A 24,464-nucleotide genomic window follows, 5' to 3' on the forward strand; every position below is an offset into this window, starting at 1 on the left:
TCTCGAAAAATCCAAAAAATAAAAATAAATAAATAAAAAAAAATAAAAATATAAAAAATAAAAAAACTGAAAAGGAGAGAAAAAAACAAGACCCCCTACCCTGTTTTCCTGGCTGTGGATGCCAGGTGACCCCCTAACCCCGCTTCCCTGACTGTGGGCACCGTGTGACCAGATATCTGTCTCAGGCTCCTGTCCCCAAGCTTTGCCCAGCGTGATAGACTAGCCTGTCAAACCAGGGCTGAGATAAACCCTTAAGTTACTTTTGCCATGGCAACAAGAAAGGTTGCTAATGTATAGATACCCATCCTTAAGGTTTATTTTATTTTTAGTTACATGTATATTTCTCTCTCTCTCTCTCCCTGTGTGTGTATGTGTGTGTGTATGTGATGTATTTGACCACGTAAGTATATGTGGGGGCCAGAGGTCCATATCAGGTGTCTTCCTCAATCACGCTCACCTTCTTTGAGATTCACTGAACCTGGAGTTGAATGATGTGACTTAGCCTGGCTTGCTGAATCTCTGGGATCTCCCCATCTTTACGAACCCTGTGTTGGGGTTCAAGGCGTGTACTCTCATATCTGACTTTCTTCATACATGCTGAGGACTTGATCTTAGGTTCTCATGCTTGTGCAGTGAGTGCTTTATCCACTGAGTCATCTTCTTCGTGAGGGTTTCTATTGCTGGGAAGAGACACTGTGGCCATGGCAACTCATAAGGAAGACATTTGGTTGAGAGGGCTGGCTTACACTTACAGAGGTTTGGTCCATTATCATCATGGCATGGTCCATTATCATCATGGCAGGGAGCGTGGGGCAGGCAGGTGGGCGTGGTGCTGGGGGAACAGCTGAGAGGCCTGAATCTTGCAGGAAACAGGAAGTCAACTGACAGTCATTCTGAGTGAAACCGAAGCAAAAGGGATTTCAAAGCCCGCCCCCACAGTGACACTTCCTCCAGCAAAGCCACACCTCCTAATAGTGCCACTCCTTATGAGATTGTGGGAGCCAATTATGTTCGAACTGCCGCACCATCTGGATTCTGTTTCCCTGTCCTGGCTGTGCCCTGACTGAGATACGGCAAGCCTGCTCGCACCAATGGGAAGACAGCACCTCTTCTCTGAAGAGCCTTCAAGAGGAGAACTGAGCTGGCAGATGTCCACTGATGTTCATTTTCTCAAAACAGGAAGTTTGCCACCCCCTACTGTTGCTATGGTTTGCATATGAAACACCCCACCCCTAGGCTGACGTGAAGACTGACTTCCTGATGACATCATTTTGGGAGTTTCCAGAAACTTTTGGAAGTTGGGTCTAGGTGAAAGCAGTAGCTCATCATGGGGAGTGGGCTTGAGGTGGGTCCTCGCAGGTAGGTATCTGTTCCTGGCCACTTCCTTTTTTGCCTATTTCTTGTCTTCTATAATTTTTTTTTTGATTCTTTTGAGATGGAGCCTGTCCTAGAGCTAGCTCTTATAGACCTTATAGACCAGGCTGGCCTCAAACTCACAGAGATCCTCCTGCCTCTGCCTCCCGATGCTGCGATTAAAGGCGTGCGCCACCACTGCCAGGCTCACCACCACTGCCCGGCTGTCTTCTATAATGTTAAGAACCATGTCCACTACACAATCTGGACACTATGTCTTTCTGTCAGGTACATGGAACCACACAATTGGAAGGTCTTGCATGCAGGTTCACAGGGACACTGAGATGAACTGTTGGGGGCAGAGTTCATTAGAAGAGCTATTAACCCCACGGGTGGTCAGACAGTGTGCCTGTGGTATCCATGGGAGACGAAGGCTGCCACAGCTGGATTCTGACATTATGGTCTTACAGTGACCATGCACCAAGCCCCCAGAAAACATGAGCCAAAATAATGAATAATTTTGTGTTGTTCCCTTAGGAACTTTGGATACAGCTGCAGATACACTGATTTGAGACGTGTCTTGAAGAAGTTCTTGGAAGAATGCCTCATCAGAAATCCCACAGCTCACACCCCGGGGTAAAGCACAAGTATCCCCGTGTGCTGGTCTTTGTGACTGCACGGGGAAACTTGGTTTCTTTCATAATGCCTCTGCATGAAGGAGCTAGGGGGGGTCAAATGCTTGGTTGTTGCCTAGAAAACAACCAAAGAAGCCTTCTAGTCACTAGCTCTCAGTAGCGGGGAGATGTCTGACTCTGGAGATTCACACAGTTGGGGCCCATGTGGCTGGTTCCCCACCTGTTTTGGTAGAGCCGCCGTCTCTACTGTGTGGGTTATAGTAACAGTTGCCTAGGTTACACTTCAAGGAATTAGGGGCTTCTTTTATTGACAACACTGGCTTTTCACTTGGGGCTGTAGAAGTCCTGTGAGTGATGGGAGCTGGATGGAAAGGCTGGGCATCTCTGTCTTAACAATGTGACCACCTCCTTTGCTGTTTGAGCCTATGCACCAGACTCTACCAGTCTCTGTCTCTACATGTGGATAAGCTGATCATTCAAGAAACATTTGCTCAGAACTTGAGTACAGGATGAACCTGACCTAGACTTTGCTACTCTCTCTTTTCCTCTTCAAGGCTAAAACCATAGGATCTGCCACGACCAAAACTATAGGACCTTGAAAGGAGGAAAAAGAGGCATCCTTGAAGGTGGGAGAGGTGGCTCAGTAGTGAAATATTTGTTATGCATGCGGGAGGGTCTGATCGGCTCTCAGAACCCAGGTAGGAAGCTGGGCGTGGTGGCACATGCTTCTTATTCCAGCGTTGGGAGGTGGGGTCAGGCCAGTCACTGGGCTTTGCTAGCCGGACAGTCTAGCCTGATTAATGATACTCAGGAGCCAATGAAAGACATTGCCTCAAAGAACAAGGTGGATGGCTCCTGAGAAATCGCACCTAGGTTGTCCTCTGGCCTCCACATACACATGGACACACACACACACACACACACACACACCATACCCTCAAAGACATAAGAAAGGAAGTTAGTACACATGGCATGGGGGAGACATTTGAAATTTCTCTCTCTCTCTCTCTCCCTCTCTCTCTCCCTCCCTTCCTCCCTCCCTCCCTCCCTCCCTCTCTTCTTTCCTTCCTTCCTTTCTTTCTAATAATGGCTTCCTCAAAAATAGTTCTGATCCTGAAACCTGGACCTCCATAGAAGGCACATGTGTTTAGATAAAGTTCATAGCTCATATCCTGGAAGTGGAGATGGTGGTGGGTGAGGCTGGTGACATCACGTAGTTAGAAGCAGCAGTGACTCCCAGATGAAATTCCAGCAAGCATATGCTATTCTTCTTTCCTTTCCTTGTGTTTGTTATAGGTATGTATGGGTTCATGTGTGCACACATGTATGTGCAAGTGCATGTCTGTCTGCATGTCTGTCTGTCTGTCTCTCTCTCTGTGTGCATGTGTGTGAAGGCCAGGGGCCATTGTCAAGTTGGCTTCCTCAATTGCTCTCACCTTATTTTTTGATACAGGATTTCTTACTGAACCTGGATCTTACTGATTCAGCTAGATTAGTGGCCAGCACTGGGATTACAACTGTATACCATAATGCCTGGCTTTTCTACATGGGTTCTGAGGGTCCAACTCAGGTTCTCATGCTTGCCAGGTGTCCCGGTTTTGATTCTGTTGTTGTAATAAAATACATGGATTGAAAAAAAAACTTAGGGAAGAAAGGTCTATCAGTCTGTCACCGAGGGAAGTCACAGTGCCAGGAGCCTGAGACAGATGGTCATATCACAGCCACAGTCAAGAGCAGCAAATGGCTCCTTGCTGGCTTGCTTGTACTTGGCTCAGTTTCCCCTCACTTACACAGTTCAGGATCCTCTGCCTCGGGAATGGTGTCACCCATGGTGGGTTGGGTCTTCCCACATTTAATTAAGATAATCCCCACAGACATCAACACAGCCAACCCAATGTAGACACTCCTTGAGGCTTTCTTCCTAGATTATTCTTGGTTGGGTCAAGCAGACAAAGTTAGCCATCACACATGGCAAGCTCTCTATTGGCTGAGCCATCTCCTCAGCCCTGCGTGCTATTTTTCTTTGCTACGAAGATTTGCAGTTTGTTATGCAGCAATAGACATCAGATACAAATGAGCGCCGATACTCAAAACGCCAAATGAGGTTTTTTATCACCTTCTGCCATTTCCCTAGACAGATTCAGCTCCCAAATCGGAGACCACGTGTCCTGGCAGAACTTTTCCAAAAACACGGTTCAATTTGGTCTCTTTCATTATGACTTGTGGGATTGTGATGTCATTTGAAGACTTGCCCATATGCGAGTGAACAACGGGACGAGAAATAACCCTTGGCAGGATTTCAAAGATGAAGGAGTCTTGGGAGGCAGGATCATTTATAATAAAACACAATGACTTGACGGCTTTAGTTTTCAGTTATTAAGGTTGGAGGGCCAAAGCTCAGCCATGCAATTTAGTTCTTAGCGATGTTCGATAATATCGCCTCAGAGTCCGACATCTAAATACTCCTGTCAATCAGCCTCTATTATGCAATTCTTACTCCACGCAGTGTGACCTGTGGAGCTGTGGGAAGAACATAGGAAGTGAAAACTAGTCCCTGCTCCACGGGGATATCTAATTTCGAGAAAATACAAGCCACAAACCAGATCAATTATTCCTCAAAATACGGATAGAATTTTTTTTTTTTTAATCATCGAGTTCCCTAGAACTTTTATTTGGGAAACATTTTTATAGTACTTTGTGCTTATTTCAAAAGTAATTCTCAAAATGCAGAGAAGTGTAAAGAAAGATAGATTTCCAATAACCCTAATCATCGATTGTTGTTGGCATTTTGATGAATCCCTTTTCTGAGGACTTTCGGGGTATGCATGTTGTCATGTACATAATTGGTGGAGTCAGTTCTCTGTAGCATTGACAAGTCTCAAATGCGCTGGGGCTGGCCTGGAACTCGTGCTTCAGCCTCCTCAGTGTTGAGATTATATGTATGAACCACCAGGTCCCACTTGAACTCATTTAAAAATTTTTATTTTATTTTATTATTTTATTTTATGTGTATGGGTGTTCTGTCTGCATCTATGTCTCTGTACCACATGTATGCTTGGTACTCATGGAGGCCAGAAGAAGGTATTATATTCCTCTGGAAACTTAGTCACATAGGGTTGTGAGTTGCCATGGAGGTGCTGGGAATTTGAACCTTCCTTTGGAAGAGCAGTCACTGCTCTTAACTGTTGAGTTGCCTTTCTAACTCTATACGTTACTTCTTAATAGAAGGAAATTAAGTGTGTGGAGTTAACCCAGTTGGTAAAGTACTAGGAACCAAGTTTGGATCCCCAGAACCTTTATTAATAAACGCTCAAGTGTGGCGGCAAGCATTTATAACGTCAGTGTTAGGGAGGTGGAGGCAGGAGGCTTGTTGGGCTTGCCAATTTAACTGAAAAGGTGGGCTCCACATTCAGTGAGAGACTTTATTTCAAGAAAACAGTGGAATGTGATTGAGGACAACACCGGACATTGGCGTCTGGTGACAGAGGGCAACACCAGACATTGGTGTCTGGTGACGGAGGGCAACACCGGACATTGGTGTCTGGTGACGGAGGGCAACACCGGACATTGGTGTCTGGTGACGGAGGGCAACACTGGACATTGGCATCTGGTGACGGAGGGCAACACTGAACATTGGCGTCTGGCCTCTACCATATTTGCACACACAGGTACATACATACCAACAGACATCACACACACACACACACACACACATGCTTCAATACCATCCTTAGTTATATAGTATAGCAAGCTCTAGGTGATCTCAGAACACATGAAACACTGCCTAAAAATAAGAATTTTAAGAAGGGCCTGGAGAGATAAACGAGCAGGGAAGAGCCTTGGCTCTTCTTGCAGAGGACCTAGGTGCTATTCACAGATATACAACACAGATGCAAACACCTATACATCTAAAATAAAACCGTTTTTGTTTTTTATTTAAAAAGAAAATCAGAATCATATTGCCTTTCCCCCCATCTTTCTATGTCATTATCAACATACAGGAATTTAATGGCTATAAAGCATGCTGTGGCATGAAGGGAATCTTTTTTTTTTCTTTTTTTCTTTTTTGGATTTTCGAGACAGGGTTTCTCCGTAGCTTTTGGTTCCTGTCCTGGAACTAGCTCTTGTAGACCAGGCTGGCCTCGAACTCACAGAGATCCGCCTGCCTCTGCCTCCTGAGTGCTGGGATTAAAGGCGTGCGCCACCACCGCCTGGTGGGGAATCTTTTATTGATAGACATTTTCACTATTTAAAATTTTCTCTATCATGAAGAGCAATGCTGTAAAATCCCTGCATTTTCTTGCGTGGGTAATTGTACCCTTACAGCCTTAGGACAAGTCTGGAGGGTTAGAAGGGCTCGGCCAGTGGTTTTCAACCTGGAGGTTCAGACATTTTTAAGGTTGACCGACCCTTTCACAAGGGTTGCAGATCAGATAATTACATTATAATTACATTATAATTCACAACAGTGGCAAAGTCACAGTGATGAAGTGGCAATGAATATCATTTGTTGTTGGGGGTCATGAGAATCTTGAAGAGTCTCAGTGTTAGCAAGGCTGAGAACCGCTGCCTCCTGCATACAGTGTTGCCACATGAGGGAAAGAGACCACAGAGGATTTACACAGAAAATTTTCTCTAACGGAATTAATCTTAATTAGATGGTATGATAGTTAATCTTCATTTCAACTCAACTAGGTAGAGAATTGCCTATGAGACACTTTCTGGGAGTGTCAGTGAGCACAGTTCCAAATAGGTACAGCTGGTGTGGGCGGCCGCATCCCCTAGGCTGGGGTCCTGGACTGAATAAAAGGAGAAAGCAAGCTGAATGTGGTCTTCCATTACTCTCTCCTTCCTGACTGTGGTGCAATGTGACCAGCCACCTCAAACCCCTGCTGCCATGCCTTCCTGTTGATGATGGGCTATTCCTTCAAATTGTGAACAAAATAAACCCCTTTCTTCAAGTCCCCCCCTTCCAGGCATTTTGTCATAGCAACAAGAAAAGTATCTGATACAGATTGCCATGTCACAATTGAAAACCGTAAGGAGGCTGGAGGGTGTGGCTCAGTGGTAGAGCCCCTGCCTAGAATCCCCCAGTGAGGGGCTGGGGTATGGCTCAGTGGTAGAGCCCCTGCCTAGAATCCCCCAGTGAGGGGCTGGGGTATGGCTCAGTGGTAGAGCCCCTGCCTACAATCCCCAGAGAGGGGCTGGGGTGTGGCTCAGTGGTAGAGCCCCTGCCTAGACTCCCCCAGTGGAGGGCTGGGGTGTGGCTCAGTGGTAGAGCACATGCCTAGAATCCCCAGTGAGGAGCTAGGTTTGGCTCATGGTAAAGTGCTGGCCTAGCTTGTGCAGCAACATTCTGGGTTCTATCGTAAACACTTTCATGTTATCCTTTCCAAGTATTTATGTTTGTTTCCAAAGCCTTATGTAGTTACAATTCAACAATGGCTACAAATGTAGCCCTTTCATCATAGGGGCTCCAATCCTGGCTCCCTGAGCTCATCCGGAGCCCACAGAGGAATGGCTATGGGATCCCTGTGTGGTAGAAGAAAGATGGGCCAGAGGTTGTTTCTCCCCTTCCTGATGGTAGGGACTCTCAGTCTCTCAGGTTCTGCAGCACCTGCTCACTGTACCCACAAGACAGTCGCTATCCATGATTGCACACCTCAGCCTACTGTGGAAATCCTTTGGATTGCAGCCTGGCCACTGCTGCTGAGACCAGAGTTTCCTGGGCTCCAACTCCCCCGTTTCCTTCCTTGGTGCTGTGATAAAATCCTCTGGTCAAAGCAACTCAAGGGAGAATGGGCTTATTTTAGCTCCCAGTTCAAGAGGACAACACGACGGGGAAGTTAAGGCGGCGGGAGCTTGAAATGACTGGTCACATCTCATCTACACACAGGAAGCAGAGATGGACGGATGCAGGCTCGTGCCCAGCTCACCGTCTCCACATACACAGCCCAGGACCCCCTGCCTAAGCCTCTGGTTAAGGAGGATCCACGTCAAGCAATGAAATCACGACAATCTCCACGGCCGTGCCCAGAAGCCTGTCTCCCAGCTGATTGCAGATTCTGAGAAATTGACACGAGCAACCATCATAGCTCCCTGAGGGTTAAGACTGCGTATCCTCCGTCCCAAATGTTAACCAGTTGTGGGTCTCTGTGTTAGTTCCAAAGTGTAGTTCCCTGAGGATTAAGACTGCCTACTCCCCCTCTGCACCCCCCAAAGTTAGCCAGTTGTGGGTCTCTGTTCGTTCTGAGGTGTAGCTTTCCCCTGAGTCTCTTGGCTCTGCTTTCTCCCTTAATTTCAGTCCTAACTCTGTGCTTACGGGAACTGAGATAATAAAGAGGGAAGGTGGTAGAAGGAGGGAGAGTGGCGGCAGTTCCTACATTTATTTGACAAATGGATTCCTTAGGTTCTTCCAAACCAAACCTGCTTTTCTCCCTCTAGTGTCCCTTGTCCTGGGGAAACTGAGGTGAGCAGGGACAGAAAGGACCCTTACATCCAAGCCTTGTCTATAGAAGACAGTGACTTTCATGGTTTGTGCCTGAGGTCAGGGGAGGTCGTTTCTCTGTTTTCTATTCTCGTGGATTGTTTATGAAGCAGAACACACATAGGGTTTGAAAGTGAAAACACAGAGAAGTTTTGTAGGATGGGATGGGTGGAATAGACTATGAGGAAAAGCACTGTGGGGGAGGGGAGACAGGTGGATCCTTGGGACTCGATGGCCAGCCAGCTTGGCCGACTGGGAGAGAGCCAGGCCAGTGAGAGATGCTGTCTCTGAAAACCAAGGTGTCCTGCAAGGTTCAGGGGCCATTGCAGAAGAGGGGGCATAGAGAATGCAAGGGCCAGTGTTCAGGAAGAAGCAGAGTGACACGAATGTGACAGGCTGCATGCATGACGTTGCAGCAGCCGTGGTCCAGTGTCTGAGGCCTACACAAGACCAGGCCAGTCAAAGATCCAGCAAGGAGTGAGGAAGGTGTGATAAGTCCTATCCCTAGCTGAGGGGCTATTGACAACTGAGGGCATCTGGGGGAGGAAGAGTCAGTTTTCCTTAGGACACCGCCCCCCCATTCACTACACAACAGTGAATGTCCCACACGGGGACCTATACAGGCAACACTGGACTCGGTGGGTTACGAAACACAAAACCAAACCAAGGCAGACAGTGCCTGGAGAACCACAGAGGATGTGATTCTGTGGCTTCCACATGCACATACCTGTGCATCTGCACACACACAAGCACACTGAGAAAGACAAGGGGAAGGGGCAGGAGGAGAAAGGGAGGGAGAGAAAGAGGAAGAGAGAGATGGGGAGAGAGGGAGAAAGAGGGGAGAGAGAGAGAGGGAAAGAGGGGGGAGAGACAGAGGGGGAGAGAGGGAGAGAAAGGAAGAGAAGGAGAGAGAGAGGGAGAAAGGGAGAGGGAAGGAGAGAAAAAGGGAGAGAGAGAGGGGAGAGAGAGAGAGAGAGAGAGAGAGAGAGAGAGAGAGAGAGAGGGAGGGAGGGCGAGAGAGGGAGGAGAAAAAGAGGGAGAGGGGGAGAGAGAGAGAGAGAGAGGAGAAAAAGAGGGAGAGAGGGGGAGAGAGAGGGAATGAGAGAGAAAGAGAGAGGGAGAGAGAATGTGTATGGTGTGGATCTGGTTCCTACACAATAGCAGGTTCCATTCACTAAGAAGGTGCAATGTTGCAAACACAGATACCTTGGGAAAATGGCCCTAAATCGATGAAGTGCAAACCATCAAGAACTGTCAGGGAAATCGAGAAACACGCCCTTACAATTCCTTCGATTATTGATAAGCCCCTCCGACACTAAGTGGGGAGGAATATGGGAGACTAGCAAGCATTGCCCTGTGACCCCGGGACCACACAGAACACGGCATTCGGTGCTGGAGACATGGAAAATACACGGGGACCCACAGACATTAATCATATAGCCGCTGGGCCAAACGGTGGCCTCGATAAATCTCACAGAATAGGTTTCCCACGGCCCTTGAGCTCTGATCACATTGCTATTAAGTTAGAAGTTAATACGAAAGGACAAGTTGAAAAATGCTTTCTGGACGGGCGTTTGAGACGCGCGGCTCTGCTCGATAACTTAGGGGCTAGATGAGGGCTTTGGAAGAAGGAGGGGGTTTCTTCGAGACAGGGCCTTGCTCTGTAGCCCAAATCTGACCGGAAATTCTCTTCGGCCTAGGCCGGCCTTAAACTCATGGCGATCCTCCTGCACCAGTTTCCTGAGTAGTTTTTTCTTAAATACAAATGATTTAGCCATAAACTATTCCAATTAAGTTTAAATATTTAGGGTAAAATCCTGACAGTTTGCACACTGTTCAAAAAAAAATTTTTTTTAAGATTTATTTATTTATTATGTATACAACATTCTGCCTCCATGTATGTCCGCACACCAGAGGAGGGTGCCAGATCTCATTACAGATGGTTGTGAGCCACCATGTGGTTGCTGGGAATTGAACTCAGGACCTCTGGAAGAGCAGCCAGTTTTCTTAACCACCGAGCCATCTCTCCAGTCCACCACACACTGTTCAAATTTTAAGCTTTTATTTTTTTTTGAAAAAGATTGATTTTAATTTTAAAATTATGTGTAAAAATTTTTGTGAATCTGTAGATGTGTGCCTGTGGGTACAGGTGCCCACGGGGGACAAAAGAGGATATCGGATCCTTTGGAAATGGAGCGATAGGCAGTTGTGAGCTGCGTGATGGGTGTGGGTGCTGGGAACTGAAGTCAGGTTCCCTGCAGAAGCAACAAGTACATTTAGATGCTGAACCATCTCTCCAACTCTGTTATATTTATATCTCCTTTATGGTGAAAATCTTAGAATAGTCATGGGCTTGTTTTATGATAATAATATCAATGCCATTTGTTTAATAGGAAAACTAAACATGGTTGGAGATTTAGTTGCGATTTTATATTGCTTTGTTTTTGAGTCCAGAATGCTCAGAGAGCAGGGCAGAAGCACCAAATTCCAAAATGTGTGCCGTCGTTCTTTGCATTATATGTGAATTTTACCAATCTTATGTGTAGTTCTCTCCGCTGGTTTCAGTTTATTGACCGCTTCTAAGGAGGGATGGAGAGGAGGTTGGGCAGTGCTTGTTGTGCAGTTCCGAGAACCAGGGTCGGGATCCCAGTGCCCAGGGGAGAAGCTGGGCTTCTGGGTTGTGGGGAGGTGGAGACGGAAGAGCCTCTCAAGCTGGTTTCCAATGTATTAGATCAAAAAAACTGAGTCTCATGTTCTGGGAGAGATCTCGCCTCAAACAAATGAGTGAGAGGATGCCCTGTGGCTTACTCTGGCCTCCACATGCTCAGGCAGGGGTGCTCAGACCTTTCCTTTTTAAAGGAATAGTATCCTCCATAGCCAAAGGACACACAGTATAACAGAGGGATCTGTCTTTCCACACGCACCATGACGTTACTCGCCACAGTACGAATATCCCCTGGCGGATGAATGGACTCCGAAGATGTGACAGATGAGGATAGAGACACCTTGGGATTTATTTTAAAAAGAGAGATGTGGTTAAGTCCAGTTGAATTCCATCATTTTAAATAAGAGCTTATCAGTTTGCCTGATGTGATATGTGCCAAGCCATCCCCTTGCTCGCCCCTGAGTGGAAAGCTAGTGTTACACGACCCTGTGCTGAGTTCTTGTGGGCTCCTGGACACCCACGCGCACCCATCCAAGAGGGAGAATCTGAGCTCTCCAACTGGCTGTGCTTCAGGGCTCTGCAGAGTCTCTTCACCGGCACAAAGTCCTCACTGGATGCCCAATGAGGGCCAGAATTATATTATAATTATAATTATAACAATTATTTAAAAATTGTTCAGTCTGGGGTGTTCTATTATAGCAACAAACCAACCTCAACAGTAACCTGTCCTGACTAACACAGTGTAATGATTTCACAGGCCCTCTCTCTTCTCTCTTCTCCCTTACTGTCTCTCCCTTTTCCTTCTAACACACCTACCCACACAGGCACACACATAGACACACAGACACACACACACAGAGATACACATCCTTCAGTATTATAAACCAAAAATTGCTTACAGATGGTCACTAATGGAGTCAGGAAGAAGCTTGCGAAGGGAATAGCGATGGAATTTCAGTGTCTCTTTTGTTATGGCTTTGATATTAGAATCTCGCAATTCATTGAAGTGAATTTTAAGGTAATATTAAATTTAACAAAACCCAACAAGTCCTTTGTATGGCTACGTGGGCAAGAACATTTGTTATGCAAGCATGAGGACCAGAGTTCAAATCCCTAGAACCCAGGTGAAAATCAGGCACGTTTGCACCTGCTTGTTAGGTTATGCAGAAACAGGAGGATGACCGCGGCTTGTTGGCCGCCAGCCTAGTTCCAGGTTCAGCGACAGACCCAGTCTCAAGGGATAAGGTGGAGAGTGACAGCACAGGACACCTGATGCCGTCCTCCTCTGACCACCGTGGGTGCACACACCTGCATGCACACGTGCACATTCACACAACTGTCCCCAAGCCCGAGCACACCGAAAGAAATCAGAAAGAAATGCTGTCATCTGCAAGACCCTGATGGCTAATCTCAGTTGTTGACTTTATGAGATGTAGAATCAGTCACCAAGGAGATGGGCCTCTAGGCGTGTCCTCGGGAGAGCATCGTGATTGGGTTAGCGGAAAAGGCCACACCCACTGTGGGCGGCATCATCTCCTAGGCTGTAATTCTGGACTAGGGAGAAATCACTCTGAGCAACAGCATCCACGTATCTCTGCTTCCTGACTGTGGATGCCATGTGGGCATTCACCTCAAGATCCTGCCGGCATGCCTGCTCCACACGACCGACTGCACCCTCAAACCGTGCCCCTGAGCATGCCCTCTCTCCCTTAAGTTGCTTTGTCACAGAAGACTCTGACACAGGGAACCCAGATGAACCAAGAGGACAGCGCTCTAAATGAAGTCAGCCGATACCTCATGACCCAACCTGTTCGGGAAATCTCAAAACACTGTACTTACAGAAGTGGAACTGTGGCTAAAGTGGAGTGGCACCGGCTGAAGCAGACGATGTTAGAGCCACGAAGGGTTAATACATTCTGGAGGTCTAACATGCAGCCTGGAGCTCACCAGGTAGGCTGGCTGGCCATTGAGCCTCAAGATACCCTCCTGCTTTCACCTCTTCAGAGCCTGGGTTGCAAGCTCACGCCACCGTGTGCATCTTTCCACATGGGTTCTGGGGGCTGAGCGTGGGTCCTCATTCTTGTTACCTTGAATGGAACGCACCAACCTTTCCCCCAAATCCCTGGTCCTAAGCGCTCTTCACCTGAAGGAACAAGCTCTCGTCCTCCCGCAGGCCTGCCAGGATCCAGCGTGATCTTGCTTTATGTTTCTGCAAACCCAATGGGAAAACAGTACTTAATTCTATTCTAATTTGCAGCTCCCTGATTACCGACCACGCAATCATTTTCAGATTGAACTAAAGCAGCGAGTGGTCCTCAATGAGGGACAATTTTTTCCCACTTGAGGGACGATTTGGCACCGTCTCCAGACACTTGGGTTGTCACATGGTCTTGGTTGATCAGAGAACACAGACGCTGCCCGGCATCCCATAGTGCACCTGGCTGAGAAAGTCCACAGTGCTTATGAGGAGAAACCCAGGACCCTCAAACTGTGTTTGAATAATGCTGTCATGGCATCTAAACTGTGGGGCTGAGATACATCATTTTCAACCAATTTCTGGGGTCATTATAAAAATGATGAGACGTTTCCCAGCCAAACCTCCTCTTTTGTTCACCTGCTTTGTAGTGTTGCCCTCCAACCCTGAGAACTTTAAGCCACACTGGCCGAGGGGACATCCCATCATGCAGTTAGCAATATGGCTGTCTCCAGTGTGGTCATCTGGCACTATATAACTAACCATTGCCATCTTGAGGTAGAGATTACCTTGGCCCAGTAGCCATGGCAATAAACAGAAAGACACAGAGGTAGCCAGGTCTATGGTAATGATAGCAAAGCTGTTGACGGTCCTTGGTTCATAAAGGAAGGGGAGGGTCAGAGGCACTCAGCTGGGAGTCCAGCCATTACTTCCTTCTTCCCTCTCCCAGATGCAAGTGGTCTTGGGAGATGCCAGGGTCTGCAGGGTATGGGATACTGACTGAAAGGAGGACTCCATGCTTCTGCTTGTCAGTCACTTTAGGGTGAGACTTTGCCTTGAAGCAGCAGGCTTTAGGCTCACCTATATTGTTTTCAGTCACCCCTCACCCATACCCTGTGGGGAAGCCCAAGAAACATATTGATTCCCTAAGATGGACATCATTGATTACTCTGCTGGTGTCCTATATGCGGAGGGTGGATATTTGTTTATGTCTTTCCAGGAAAAAATTCATGGAGCAGCAGGCACATGTGAGAGGGTTAGGTACTTGTGTGAACTCTAGCTGCAAGGGAGGCTGGACAAGCGAGAGCCAGCATCTCTGCTCTGGTCATAGGAGCAATTTTATTTCTCTGTCTCTCCTCTTTGCACATAGATTAGGAGTAGTCCAAAATGGTTAAAATTCTGCCTTTGCAAGATGAATAACAAATGTACCAATGTGCCAAAAAGTAGATTAGAAGACAAAATGAAACGAGAAAGTCAGTGGGGTCATAGAGATTTCCCAGTAGTTCCGATTACTTTGTTTTGCTTTTTTCCTCCCCCCATGGATGCCAATCTCTGATCCCCCCTTCTCACTTAGGAACTAAATTATGCTTTCAAAAGCAAGTCATTTTTATGGACTGACTGAATGACTTCATTGACTTGAAAGAACGTTTCAGCAACTGCTTTTAATTGCCTTTCTCCTTTAAATCAGAGGTGCTTATATTCAGACCTGGCTCTGCATCAAATTAAGTGATTATATGTTGTTGTCGTGACAGTTTCTGCTCTCATTCCTTCAGAGTGAATGGACCTGCTCACTTCTTCCCTGGATGTAATGACCTGTGCACGGAGCAACACCTGGTATGCTGGGTGACGGGCCTCCCGGGAGAGGTGGATTCGCGTAGCATGGGCGACTCTTAGAATTCTAATCAAAAGGACTCAGCCAGTGGCTGAAGAGTTGGCACGGTAGTTAGGAGTGCTTACTCCCCTGCCAGAGAGCCAGAGTTTGGATCCCAGCACCCACACTGGGCAGCTCACAAATGGGTGTAATTCCAACTCAAGGGAATTTAATGTCTCCTTCCGATCACCATGGGCACTTGCGTGTGCATACACACACCACAAAATAAGCAAATCTTTAATTTTTGAAAAAGAGAGTAAAACAAAAAGAGGTAAAAAGAGGGTAAGAGAAGATTTAAAAAATTGGGCCAGGGGCTGGAGAGATGGCTCAGCGGTTAAGAGCATTGCCTGTTCTTCCAAAGGTCCTGAGTTCAAATCCCAGCAACCACATGGTGGCTCACAACCATCTATAATGAGGTCTGGTGCCCTCTTCTGGCCTGCAGACAGAATATTGTATACATAATAAATAAATAAATATTTAAAAAAAAATTGGGCCAGGAAGGAACTACAGTGAGCAGCGTGCTGGCTGTGCAAGCATGAGGACCTGCTTTTGATCCCCAGCCGCTGTGTAAGAGTGAGCATGGCAGTCCACTCCTATAACCCCAGCCCTAGGTTGGAGGGGAGAAGGAGGGTGTACACAGTTGGATCCCCAGAGCTTAGCTAACCAGCCTCACTGAAACAGTTGAGTGAGATCCCTTTTCCCCAGAGGAATAAGGAAAATTCAAATAGAGGAAGATATTCAGCATCTCTCTCTGGCCTCCACATGTGCATGTGTGTGAGTGCACATCTGTATGCCCACATGCATATGGGTCTCTGAGTGTGCATGGCATGTGTGTGTGTGTGCACGCACATGAGCATACAGGTGTGCACACGTACCCCATGCACACCCAGAGACACAAAAGATAAGGAAAATGGCAGTCAGGGTGAAAAATTAAGAATGGCCACTTCTACTGAGTTTGGTCTTTATTTAAGTTACTTCATCAGAGGACGGAGAGAGATGGATTGAAGGACCATCTTGTATTTACCGCTACAGCTGTAGTCATAGCTACGTGTATGGCACTGCCAGGGAAAAGACCGTTGCGGTGCAGCAAGAGAGGCAGCTGCAGGTGAGGGTCAGAAATGAAAACGATGCGATTGTGTCTGAGGAGACAGCTTAATGAAAATGATGCGATTGTGTTTGAGGAGACAGCTCCATTGGTAAAATGCTTGGTGTGTGTCCTAGTAAGTGTTAACTGTAACCTTGACACAGCCTAGAGCTGTCTGAACAGAAAGCCTGGAATGAGGAATTGGATAGACAGGATTGGTCCTTGATATAGGAGGGCCAAGCCCTCTGTGACAACACCATCCCTTAGGGCAGAGGTGGTCCCGCCTAGAAAGCTAGCTGAGAATGAGCCAGCCACTAAGCAGCATTGCTCCCTGGTTTCCATTTTAAGTTCCTGCTGGAGTTCTGCCCCGCCTTCCCTTAGTGATAGAAGGTGATTAGGAAGTGTAAGGTGGAATAAACCCTTTCACCACCTAAGTTACTTTTGGTCAGTGTTTTATCATAGCAGCAAAGCGGAATCTGGAACACCATAGAAGCAGGAGGAGCTGAGTTGGATCCCCAGACATAGAGGAGAGCTGTCATCCTGACACAGGCAGTACGGGGTGATGGAGGCAGGAGGATCCCGGAGGCACGCTGGCCAGCTAGCCGAGCCTGAGTGGGGGTCTCTAGGCCCGAAAGAGACTCTGCTTCGTGATACAAGGTGGACAACTCCTGAGGAGCAGTGCTGCCAGCCCACGCCAGCCGCGCCCAGTGATGACGTCACGGGCGGTCTGTGGAAGGTTCGCAGCTATGTCCATTTCCCCAGCTCCTGCAGGAAGAAGAGTGTGGGCTAAAGAGGGCTCAGAATTCAGTTCCTTGAGCACCTGGAAAAGCAGAGAGCATAAGTGGCCATCATGAAATAAAATCTAGTCAGAATAAATTGCCCATGCTTGAAAGTGAATTAGCCACAGAGAGGCTGACAGGTGGGGATGAGGGATTCGGTGTTTGCCATCTGCTCAATTATCAGGGCGATAATTACTTGAAACGACCTTTCAGCTCATCTCTAGAAAAGAACAGATAAAATATTCCCCAGCATTTTTTTTTTTTTTTTGTGCGTGTGTGTGAACTTTGGTGTCTTAATTCATTTTGAACCAAATGAGCGCAGAACAAATCAACAGGGAAGCGGCGGGGACAACCAGGCGATTAACTGTGTGACTCTTGTTTCTGACCTGAGGATAACAGGCTAACGTGGAAAAAGTCTGCTCATGGTGCCAGAGGTTTTCATCTCAGGGTGCTGGGATCCCAGCCTCCAGATAAGGCAGAGCATCGTGGGAAGGGTGTGATGGAGGAGGCAAAGTGCTCGCTGTGTAGTGGCCAGGAAGCCGAGACCTGCAACTGGGTGGGGGAGGGTAGCGCCTTCAAGGACCTAGCTAGTTCCTGCTTCCCACAGGTCTAGAACCTTGCAGCAGTCTATTCCAACTTAAAACTTAGTTCATTAGTTAATTCATGAGTGTGTATGTGTGTGCACATGTATGTGCATGTATGTGTACATACTGAGGTTAGAGGACAACCTTGGGTATCATTCCGCAGGTACTGCCAATCATTTTCATGTATGTGTATGTGGGATGTGTGTGTGTGTGTGTGTGTGTGTGTAAGTCAAGAGGCTAACTTGGATGCCATTCTTCACAGGCCATCATGTTTCTTGTGACACGGTCTTCTACTGGTCTCAGTTTATTAATTGGGCTAGACTGGCTGGCGGCACCAGGGATGTACCTGTCTCTACCTCCCCGTGCTGGGATTCTAGGCATGTGCCACCATACCTCACTTTTAAAACAATATACATTTTATTTAATCACCCCCCATGTGTGTGTGTGGTGGGGGTGGGTATGTGTGCATACCTTTTGAGACAGGGTCTCCTATGTATCCCTGGTTTGGCCCGGAACTCACAGTGTAGTTGAGGCTGGCCTAGAACTCACAGAGCTCCGCCTGCCTCTGCCTCCCGAGTGCTGGGATTCAAGGTGTGCGCCACCACTCAGCTCCGTTTTTCTTCTTCATCAGAGCTGTGCTGCAAATACCTCACCCACATCTGCAGCTGCCTTCGCTCATGAACCTTCCATGATATCATGTGGCAAACAGAGCTTCTGTACTTTTAAGGATTTTTGAGACGGGGTCTCATTGTGAGCTCAAACAGGCCCCAAGGTCATGCTAGTGCTTTTCTTTAAATTAAGTGTTCTCTGGCTCGTTGCACACTTTCCCGTGTACCCCAGGGTCCAGAAAGCAGCTTGCCCTTTTTTTTTCTTCTGGAAACTGGCTTCAGTTTGACCTCTTATCCTTCAGATCCATAACCTGCCTCATATAAAATATGTTTGGTATTCGTGAGTACGTTGTATGTGTGTTGTGTGTTATGCATGCACATTTGTGTGTGCATGCACACAGGTGAGTACAAGTGTCATGTGCTGCATGTATGCTGTGTGTTTTATATGTTGTGTGTCTGCATATATATGTGTTGTCTGCAAGGTGGCACATGTGTATGTTGCTTGTGTGTTGTGTGTGTGCATGTAGGTGTGTGTGTAGTGTGCATGTTGTGTATGTAGGGGCTGCATGTGGGGGCTAGTGTCTGATGTTGGCTTTTGTCCTACATTGCTTTCCACTTTATTTTTCGATACGATGTCTCTCACTGACTCTGGAGATCATCAGTTGGGCCATGCTGGGATAAGAAGCTGCTACTACAACACCCCACACTTTGCATGGGTTCTGGGGGATCAAATTCTGGTCCTCCTGTTGGTGTGGCAAGCACTTTATCAACCAAGCCATCTCCCCAGCTCCTCCAGATAAAATTTTTATATGTGAGACAGGTGTCAGGATGAATATGCCCCTGTGGATATCCAGTGGCTGCTGGGGCATTTATTGAAGAGTAATGTTGTCAATCAAATGGCCATCCGTGTACAGATGTGGCCTCCATTCTGCCCTGAATGGCCCCCAGTCCCTCTGGGTGCCTATAGCACAGATTTCACGACTCCGGCTTTTATGTGAGCCCATATCTAGACTTTATTTCATCCTTTCAACCTTGTCCTTCACCGCCACAGCCAAGTCCCCTCTCTAAGCAAGGCCGACTTGTCTTTCTATTTATTTATTTGCCACTTTGTTTGCGCTTTTAGAATTCAAAATGAAAGATTGTACCACCACCTCCATATAGAACTAAAAGCAATGCTGATATTCTCTCTGTGCTTGAGAAGGGGAGGAAGAGAGGCTGCTGCACGCCCACGACTTGCCCCTCCTGGCTCCTCTCCATCCAGTTACTGGGTCGTCTGTTCCTTCCATATGTATTCATTGAGTTCCTGCTGTGTGTTATACCCTGTGTAAAGTGTAAGGGAAAGAAAACAGTTCTGAGCCAAGAACAGACATGAGCGTTGGGGAAACGGCTCTGCCAAAGTGCTGAGTTGATCATCAGAACATCTGGAATAAAAAAAAAAAAAGCTGCCAGAGTAACATGTACCTGTAAAATTCCAGGGCTGGGGAGGTGGACACAGGTGCTTTCCGGGGCTTGCTGGCTGATTAGCCTGGCAAAATTAATGGGCTCGGGGTTCAGAGAGACACCCCCCACAAACACACACACACACGGGGGAGGGTGGGGGACCCTTGAATGCATCCAGTTTTGAGAAGACAAAGATTTCACTAACTACAAACAAATCATTGCGCCCCAAGTTCTGAAGAGGTTTATGACAGAGCGAGCAGGCCATGAAAGAGACTAACAAGAGTGTCCCAGGCGTGTGGCTGGGGAAGGCTGAATACGGGAGGGGAGGGCTGTGCTGAGCGGGAGGTAAAACAGTGCAGGGGTCCTGAGGTAAGCCAGTGCCAGTCAGCCCCGAAAACAGCAGAAGGACACACGTGCCCTGGACACTCATGGCTTACGTTTTTACCTCCCCCTTTGCTGCCCAGCTCCTGCTTTCCTCTTCCTTCCTTTTTCTTTCTAAGGGTGACCATCAATTCTCCTGCCTCCACTCCAACCCTCACTGTGCCCATAATGTGTCACAGATGCCCACAGCCCTACCACACTCAGGTGAAATTTCTTACGTGATGGCTTCATTTAGAATTGACTCCTTCAGAGGTTGGCAGCTCCCAAAAGATGGGGATAGAGCTCTATTCTTCCTTCCTTCCTTCCTTCCTTCCTTCCTTCCTTCCTTCCTTCCTTCCTTCCTTCCTTCCTTCCTTCCTTTTCCCGAAATAATGTACGGTGCAGATTGGGTGGTTGGGCATTGTTTGTGAAATGCCCCCTCCACATTTGGTTAGGATTTAGAGGTCCTTGTTCACACAGCCCACAAGTTCACCTCTGGCTTTTTGAAGAGATGAGTTATTTGCCTTGTTTAAGTGAGGGCAAGAAAAGGAAATCAAATTAATAACCCACGCAAGCATGCCCCAGACCTCCTGGTTTATGTTTAAAGACTTAACATCACCCATTTATTAACTTCTCCACTAATTTATAAGGGTCTCTAGCTCTTAGTTACCTAAAAATCCTTCTAGGGACATTGTAGGATGTAGGGAAACAAGGAAATAATTAGAATGATAATGTCTGCTGACCCTGGGGTCAGTGAAAGCAAAGAACTGGCTGTTCTGGGCTGTGTGCTCAACTGACTGCCTGCAGCCTTGTCATTAACAAGGTCAACAATGGAAGAGTCAGAAACTCTGGACACAAAGACAACATCGTGTGACAAAAGTCATCCCTCATATACGGTGTCACTTTAACCCTATGTACAGTGGCAGGTCACAGACCTGCTGGGTGCTGGGAACGTAGGATGGAGACACGCCTGTGTCCTCACTGTTCTGCCATTGGTGGTGTGGTCTCAGGAAAGCACATGACGTAATGGCTCTTCAGCTTCTAAGGGTACTGTGGCTACCACCCCTCACAGGACTGTCCTGGCCTCCCTCCCTCCTTCGTTTGAGACAGGGTCTCATTATATACCCAAGGGTGACCCAGAACCAACAATCCTCCTGCCTCCACTGCCCCTTCCTGGGCCCAGTATGCCCCAACTTGGGGTCTGTGAGCTAGTATGAACTTCTACTTGTTTATGTAAAGTCTGTAGGCCAAGTGGTTTTTTACATGTGCAGGTGCATGTGTGCACATATTCGTGTGGCTGGTGTTCGCGGGTGTGCATGCAGGTGGAGGCCAAAGGTCGACACTGAGTGCTGTCTTCAACTGCTCTCCACCTTGCATTTTGAGGCAGGATCTCTCCCAGAACCCAGAGTGCACTGATTAGTTAGGCTGGCCAGCCAGCAAGCCACAGGGATTCTCCTGTATCTGTCTTCAGTGCCGGGATTACAGGCACGTGTAGCTGTACCCAGCTTCTTACAGCAGTGCTGGGGATCTGAACCCAGGCCCTCACACGTCACTAACTGACCCATCCAGGCTACTTTTGACTCATTTTGGCCACAGCTTCCTATTGTGGAGTTTTCGTTTCCTAACAGAAACACTCTGCGGTCACATGGAAACTTCAAAGGGAAGTGCCCCCGGGTGCATTCTGGGATGTTCTTTGAACTGTTTTGGCTTATCAAAAAGTTTGGGCTTAGAAGCCTCCATTCCTTTCTCTAACATGCCTTGGATAACCCAGGTTTCCTTTGTAAGTCAGAAGTCCATGACTGAGGTTTCCCTTTTTTAATGAGGCATTCGCTGCCCGTGTGTGGGTATCTGAAGCTGCCTTCAGGAGTGAGGGCTTACTTCAAAGAGCCAGTCCTCACGCTGCACAGAGCTCCTCTCCCGCTTTGGATGGCAATTCTCTTTAAGTATATTTCTGTCTGGGAGCTTGGCGCAGGTGGGAACATTCATTTAGCATCAGCCGAAAAATCTCCGCAGCAGTGAAAACAGTTGTCAGACACCAATGTTCACCCTGGACAAGGTGTCAGCATGAAATGCTCCATAGAGGCACTGCCGCCCTGATTCCCGCAAGGCACGCAGTTCAGAGGAAGGTGCAAGACCACGCCCACAGCCTCCTCTGTAGGGCTGCTATGAGGCCGGCGAACAGAGATTCATAGGCTTCGTTCTTCAAAGGACTAAAATTAGAAGGACCACATGTGACCCAGCTGTCGTCCTGGGTAGACAGCTGAGGGATTCTCAGCCAGGGTACCACAGGGATAACTGCAAGCCGGTCTATTGCTGCAGTGTCTGCAACAGATGAGCGGTGGAAGCAGCCTGAACGTCTGTCAACAGAGTGGTAGAGAAAGCGTAGTACACACACAATGGGACTTTAGTCAGCAGCCGAGGAGAAGGAAATCATGTGGCTTGCAGGGTGATCACAGATCATTGTGTTAAATGAATAAGCCAGGCTCAGAGAGCATGGCATGCTTCCATGTATGGAATCTATCTATCTATCTATCTATCTATCTATCTATCTATCTATCTATCTATCTATCTATCTATCTATCATCTGTCTGTCTGTCTATCTGTATATATACATATATATTTATATATAAAATGATAAGTGTATGTGTGCTTTATTTGATTTGAAAACAGAGGGATAACTGCTTTGGGAGACAAAGGAACTGAGAGGAGGGAGGAGGAAGAAAGGGTAAGTTGGAGAGATACAAAATATGTTTCCTCTCATGTGTAATCTAGACATATTTCTGTATGTTATAAGGATGTATATTACTCGGATATGCATATTACATGGTGTCCTACTTAGGGTCCTTGGTTGCTGTGATGGAACCCATGGCCAAAAGGACCTTCCAGGTACCAGTGGATCCCCAAGAGAAATCAATCAGGAACCAGGAGGCAGGGACTGAAGCAGAAGTCAAGGATACTGCTTATTGACTTCATCCCCACGGCTCGCTCAGCAGCTTTTGAACTTGCTTTCTGATCTACTAGGCATGGAACTACCCAGAGGGAGACGGGCCCTCTGAAGCCCCTCGTTAATCAACACAAAGTCCCACCTACTTGCTGACTGGCTGATTGAAGGAGATATTTCCTCAGTTGAGGGTCCCTCTTCACAGGTGACTCTGTCTGTGTCAAGTTAGCAAACCCCAGCCAGGATGATGCTGTATGGACATATTTTGCACGGGTGTTTCTATTCTATCGTATCTCTATATGGATATGTTGTATGGATGTGCATAGTCTATGGGTATATAGATATGTGGCAGGAAAGAAGAGGGATGGACTGTAGACCCTGAAACTTCTCATCAAAAGAGAACATTCAACACTTAACTCGCTGTGGTTAAGCATTTTGTCACAGCAATGGGGGAATAATTAGCACAGCTTCCTAAGCCCAATCTATATAAAGTGTGATTCAACTCTAATCAAGTGTGATATCAAACTTGATCACAGCAGATGCCAAACCTTAAAAGAAACCAAATCGGCTATTTAATTTAGCATCTTCTTATGAGTTGCACACAATGTTCTAGAATTTTCCCACACATTCTCTGAAAAGCAGGTAAAACAAACGAAAAAATAAGATAAGTGTTGAGGAGAGGGCTCAGTCAGTAAAGCGATCGTCACCCAAGCGTGAGGACCTGAATTTGATTCCCAAAACCAACGTAAAATCAGACATGGTGGCTTGGGACCGTAACCCTAGTACCAGGGACAAGGCAACAGAGGGACCCAGGTCTTGCTGCTCAGTTAGCTTAGCCTAGTTGGTGAGCTCAAGACCAATGAGAAATCTGTCTTCAAAACCAAGGTGAAGGTTGGAGAGATGGCCCACTGTTTAAGTGCAGATACTGCTCTTCCCAGGGACCCAAGTTCTGTTTATGGCCCACATTGGGTGATGCAGAAGAAGTGCCTGTAACTCCAACTCCAGGGAATGAGATGCCCTCTGGTGTCTGAGGGTATGGTACTCGTAACACACACACATGCACACATGCATGCACACTCACATACACACATACACATACACACATGCACAAACACACATACGTATGCACACACACATACACATACACACACAAACAACGTCTAAAACAAAGTGAATGGCATCTGAGCATGGCCTTTGGCCATCACACAGACACAGAGACACATATGTGGTGCTCACACACCCACACATGCACATAAACAGACAAAACATAAAATCCTGCCGTGCTCTGCAACACCCCGCAGTGCAGAGCTTCTAGGACCTCGAGCTTTATCCTGCCCTGCTGTCCCAGCTGCCTTGGCCATTTCTCCCCAGTTGAAAGCGTTACCCCCTCCTTGGGTGTTAGTCCTTCCTAACGCACAGGCTAACCAGAAATGGGCTCCCGTGCTGCCTTCTCGGACTCCCTGCCCTTCACCCCAATCTAATTCCTCAAAAACATCAGGTCCAGAGAAAGGAAAATTCCAAGCTCAGCAGGCAGGGCGGCTTGGTGATGGCGGCCTCAGACACTCACAGCTGTCTCCCTAATTAGCATGTGGTCTGCACCATTTGTAGGTTGTAACCTGCAGTGTTCCCTACTTTGGAGAAAGCCCACTGATTCTCTTGACCTCTCCATGTAAGTATTTAAAA

This window comes from Chionomys nivalis, chromosome 3 (genome assembly GCF_950005125.1).
Source record: "Chionomys nivalis chromosome 3, mChiNiv1.1, whole genome shotgun sequence".
NCBI lineage: Eukaryota > Metazoa > Chordata > Mammalia > Rodentia > Cricetidae > Chionomys > Chionomys nivalis.